The sequence below is a fragment of the Austrofundulus limnaeus genome, unplaced genomic scaffold, assembly GCF_001266775.1.
Source record: "Austrofundulus limnaeus strain Quisiro unplaced genomic scaffold, Austrofundulus_limnaeus-1.0 Scaffold372, whole genome shotgun sequence".
Taxonomy (NCBI): domain Eukaryota; kingdom Metazoa; phylum Chordata; class Actinopteri; order Cyprinodontiformes; family Rivulidae; genus Austrofundulus; species Austrofundulus limnaeus.
Genome location: NW_013952774.1, coordinates 549,231 through 555,122, shown reverse-complemented (window position 1 = coordinate 555,122; position 5,892 = coordinate 549,231).

The window sequence follows — 5,892 nt, the reverse complement described above, 5'->3', positions numbered from 1 at the left end:
CCTAAGACTTTCGGGTCCCAAGCCGGCTGCTCTACCACTACACCACAGCCGCCCCAAAAGTAGAATGGGCTGCAAACAGAGCAGTGAAACTGAAAGAGAATCAATCAAATGCAACACTCAACATAATAAATAAAAATAACATGATTTTTTGGACCTTACATTTAGAATAAAATTTAAGAAAATCAATTTACATCATTTACCTTTCTAAAAATTAAGTTACAACCATGGAGCTGTGAACACATACTGTTGAGTTTAAATTTTAAGGTAATTATTTAGAAATGAGAATAGAATCTCAGATTTTGGACACATCATGAAAATAGTTTGTTTGTGTTTAAGAATATTTTTGTCAGATTTGGTGAGCTAAAATTCTGATGAATTTTTTTTTCAATTGTAAGCTGTTATTCATTATCCTTCACTTAAACTACTAACCAAAAAATCATTAAGTCACGTATAATTATTGGAAAAAATTATTTGATTCACAACAATTTATATTAAATCAAAACCCAGACAAGACAGAGAACTATAGTACATGTCTTATATAAGTATGATTTCAAGTTACTTGTAAACTGGGGAGCTGTCTATGGAAAATTCAGCTATTCGGCTTAGACTAAACCCCTGAATGTTTCAAGACCCTAAAAACACTCCAAGTGGTGCCTCTACTTTATGATTTAATTTGTTTGGGGATGGAACTCTTAGCTACAATTATTTATAATCTGAAATAATTTCCTCATTGAAAGGAACTGAACTACTCAATCTCCCATTGCTGCTGTTCACACATTTATGGTGCTAAAAATGCAAAGACTGCTGCTGCTGCATTTTACGTGTCAGCTGTGTTATCCAAGTCATTTTTGGTAGTGATTACACTAGTAAAACCATAATAATTTGAAACYGCCATAGTCTTGCAAGTGCTTTAACACAGCTGAAATGAACTGGTTAAATACACAGCTGTAACTCTCTTGTTGTTTTTAGGTAATTCTAATATGATTTCAGTTTACACAATGAACATTTAAGCATAATTGCTGAAGATGACGTGCAGGATTTTAGTCTGCTCTTGTCATATTATGGCTGTATTTGTTGAATCATTTGTTGTAATTTTTCCAAGTTAAACTGTAGTGAACCATGTAAATACACACTCTTTGAAATTTGTGAAATTAAGTTATGTTATATAGTAAATCTTAAAAATGTAAAATGTGTGTTACTGCTAGAAAAAAATGCAGAAAAATAGTAAGTTTTTTTCTTACTTGTTGAACTGATGTGGAACAGAAAAGGAGCAAAATAAATACAGAGAAAACAGGAAAGTTAAGAAAATCACAGTAAAAGCATATTTAACCCTAAAATATCCTGAATCATTTTTAAAAAGTAATTTATTCAATAAATAAATGGACAGAGAGCATAACCCCACCAATGTTAGACCTAAAGTTACGCCCTTGTTCGTGCGCACGGATTACTGACATCTGACGGTGGTTGTGTGAACTGTCATTCATCAGCTCAGAAAGTGCTTAAGGAGCGTTTTTTGTTCACTAAAGTCAAAGTACAGCACAGAAAATGTTGGACTTTAAGTATGTTGCACATTTTTTACCTCTCAATCAGGCAGTTTTGGTACTGGGTCTCCTAAAGGCTGTTTCAGCTCTGATCGGATCATCACAAGTATCACATTTTCAACAAGGGAGTCAACGTGAGCAAATACCAAGAGACAAAACTGAGACTGAGGCTTGTGTAATAAAAATGAAGTGAGTTTATTTATTTGGGAACAGGGAGAGGGGCGTGACCTGGAAGCAGAGAATTGGCAGAGGTGAGTAAACTGACAGGTAAATCCAGGAAGTACTTTATGGTAGATGAGGGTGTTAATGCTTACGGGTGAGGGCTTTAGATTTTGCTCAGAGGAGTAGGTCCAATATCCAAAATCCAAAGGTGAGTATTTACAGGTGAGAGGGAGGCGAAAAGGCAGCGCATGGACAGGTGAGAGGCTGAAGGTAAGCAGGCAGATGAGACCGGGATCCAGAGGTTTCCAACAGGGTTTCCTTAATCCTGTAAACAGGTGAGTACATGAAGAATACATGAAGGTTAGTAAAACTAAGGTCATCAGAGAGATTCACAGGCTGAGATCATTACCAAAAGCAGTATGATGCTTCAACGGAGAGTTGATCCTCAGGTCTCCCTTATAAAGCCAGCAGCAGATGAGCCAGTAACTCGCAGGTGCGTCCAATTTGCATTGCCAGGTAGGCAAGGAGGCATACAGTGAAATTCACCGAAATGCCTCAGTACCTCCTCCTTAAAGATCGCCTCCTGGAGATATACATCTTTTTCTCAGGATGTTCCCTGTAAAAGGTAGAGATGAGCGTAGGGTCCAGAATGAAGGATCTCGGGATCCACGACCTCTCCTCAGGTCCGTAGCCCTCCCAGTCTACGAGGAATTGCAGACCGCGTCCCCATCTTCGAACGTCCAGGATCCTCCTGACCATGTAGATGGGCAGGTTGTCAAGAAGATGGGTGGGAGGGGGGTGTTGGTAGGTGGGCACAGTGGACTGGTAGAGACAGGTTTCAGCTGGGGCATGTGAAAAGTGGGATGGATCTTCAAGGTAGGCTGAGTCTGACGGCGGATGGATTGATGATCTTTTCCACGGGAAATGGGCCAATGAATCTGGGTGACAGTTTCCTAGGAAAATCTTTCAGGTTGACATCACGGGTGGAAAGCCATACCTTTTGTCCCACTTGGTAGGATGGGGCGGATGAGCGGTGATGATCAGCAAACCGTTTGTTCTGTTGTGTGGTCCTTAGCAATGCCCTCTGTGTCTGTTTCCAGATTTTATGACAGTGACGGATGTGATGTTGGACTGAAGGGACCAGAATCTCAGTGTCCTCAGTGGGGAACAAAGGTGGGTTATAACCGAGAGATGCTTCAAAAGGAAAAAAACCGGTAGCTGAAGAAGTATGGCAGTTATGAGAATACTCGACCCAAGGTAGATATTTACACCAGGAGGAGGGGTTGTTATTAATCACACATCTGAGTGTGCATTCTAACTCCTTATTGCATCTTTCAGACTGTCCGTTGGACTGGGGATGATGACCAGAAGTAAGGCTGGCATTGGCACCAAGTGCAGAACAAAAAGCCTTCCATACTTGGGACACAAATTGGGGACCACTATCAGAAACTATATCAGAAGGGATACCATGCAGACAAAAAACATGTTTCACCAAAAGTTGAGCGGTTTCAAACACTGAGGGGAGTTTAGCCAGGGGGACAAAATGAGCTGCTTTGGAAAAGCGATCGATGATTGTGAGTATGACTGCGTTACCTTCCGAAGGTGGTAATCCAGTGACAAAATCCAGGGCTATGTGGGACCATGGACGGGCAGGGATGGGTAGTGGATGGAGAAGACCAGCTGGTTGTTTGTTGCTACTCTTGTTACTGGCACAGATGGAACAAGCATTGACAAACTCCTTAATGTCTTGGTGCATGGTGGACCACCAGAAATGTCTTTTAGAAAAAGAGATCATTCGAGAAATACCAGGGTGACGTGAAACGATGGTTGTGAACCCAATCCAGTACTTTACCGACGATAGCCTTCGGGATGAACCTTGTGCCGGGGGTCCAGTCCCAGGATCCGGATCTGATTGTTGAGCTAGCCGAATGGTGTTTTCAATGTCCCAGGTAAGTGTCCCGACAAAACAGGTGTTGGGTAAGATGGTGGAGTCTTTCACAGATGAGTCTGAAGGAGAAAGCAGTCTTGAAAGAGCATTTGCTTTCACATTCTTAGGCCCCGGGATGTAAGTAATGGTGAAGTTGAATCTTGTAAAAAATAGCAACCAACGGGCTTGTCGGGGATTTAGCCGCTTAGCGTTCTGTAAGTATGCTAGATTTTTATGATCTGTCATGATAACAAAAGGAATCTCAGTACCTTCAAGCCAGTGTCTCCATTTCTCGAGAGCGAGTTTTATGGCGCGTAACTCTCGGTTCCCAACATCATAGTGACTTTCTGCTGGTGACAGGCATCGTGAGGAAAAAGCACATGGTTGTAACTGGTCGTTGTTTTCAGATTTTTGAGACAGGACTGCCCCCACACCAAGATCAGATGCATCCACTTCGACAAAGAATTGTTTCTTCGGGTCCGGGTGACAGAGAATGGGAGCCTGCGAGAAACGAGCCTTTAACTCACCGAATGCGCTGTTAGCCTCAGGAGTCCAGGTAAAAGGTCGTAAAGTGGAAGTCATTTTGGTGAGCGGTGCGGCGATCCTGCTGTAGTCCTTGATGAATCGCCTGTAGAAGTTAGCAAACCCTAAGAAACGTTGCAGCTGTTTTCGATCCTCGGGGACCGGCCACTCGGTCACAGCTTTAACTTTTTCCGGATCTGTTCGGAATTGACCTTTTTTGAGAATGAAGCCTAGGAATGAAACAGATGTCACATTGAACTCACACTTCTCAGCTTTGACACATGGTTTTCATATAGACGTTGAAGGGCGGTTTTAACATGTTGTTCATGTTGTTTATTGTCACGGGAGAAAATGAGAATGTCATCAAGATAAACAAACACGAAATCATTGAGGAAGTCTCTGAGAACATCGTTTATCAGGGCCTGAAAAACAGCGGGAGCATTTGTGAGTCCAAAAGGCATTACTAGATATTCAAAATGACCAAGAAGTGTCTTAAACGCTGTTTTCCATTCATCACCTTCTTTGATACGGACGAGATGGTAGGCATTTCTGAGATCCAACTTAGTGAAAATGGTGGCGGAATGTAGTTGATCATAAACAGAATCAATAAATGGTAATGGGTATTTGTTTTTAACTGTTATTTGGTTTAACCCCCAATAGTCAATGCAGGGTCTTAAGGTCTTACCTTTTTTTTTTGCCACGAAGAAAAAACCTGCCCCTAAGGGTGATGTGGATGGTCTGATGATACCTGAGGCTAGAAAATCCTTGATGTACTCTTTCATGGATTCTCTTTCAGAACCAGAAAGATTGTAAAGACGACTAGAAGGCAAAGGGGAGCCAGGGATGAGTTCAATGGAGCAATCATAAAGTCTGTGTGGTGGTAATGACAAAGCTTTATTTTTACTGAAAACAGATGCTAAGTCATGGTAGGCCTCAGGAACTTTAGACAAATCAATTTCTTCAACAGGTGATTCCTCTCCTTTAATGGAGATGGTGACAGCAGACTTGAAACAAACCTTCAGACAGTGAGTACTCCAACTTTCTATTCTTTTTTCTTGCCAGTTAAATGCAGGATTGTGTTTACAGAGCCACGGGAAACCAAAAACAAGTTGAGGAGTAGAAGAATCAAAAACAATGAACTCACCCATTTCATGATGATTTCCTGACACAATCACATGTAGGTTAGGGACCTTGTGTTTAACTTGAGAAAGTTGCTGTCCAGTAACTCCGGTAATGGAACGGGGGGTGGGGGGTGGGGGTGGGGTGGTCGAGTGTAATGGTGGAAATGCCCAGTTATTCAACCAAGTCACTAGTCTTGTCCTTTGTGGCTCCTCCCCTAGTTTACCCGCCCGGACACTGGTGGGTCTTGGAGAGAAGTCGATGCCTCTTCGTTGATCTGGGCGATGGGTCAGACTCACAGTCACTTGAAGGAGGGTGGCTGATGCAGCTCTGTGAATCAGGCGCACAGCCACTCAGGGGTGACTGTCACAGTCGAGTCTGGTGAGTGACTGTTGGTGACTGGTGCTGCAGAGTCTGACCTGTCTCCTCCAAGAGACATCATGCGAGAGCCTTGAGCTCGACCTTCAGCTGCCCACCTTCTTCCGACAGTTGCTCCCTTCGTGAACCCCAACTTCAGTGCAGGCGTAGTAGCACAAGGACGCCTCATTTTGTTGGTCACTGTCGTTTCCTCTGGCAGCCGCTCCCTCGTAGGATGTGCACTTCTTGTGTGTGGTCGAGATG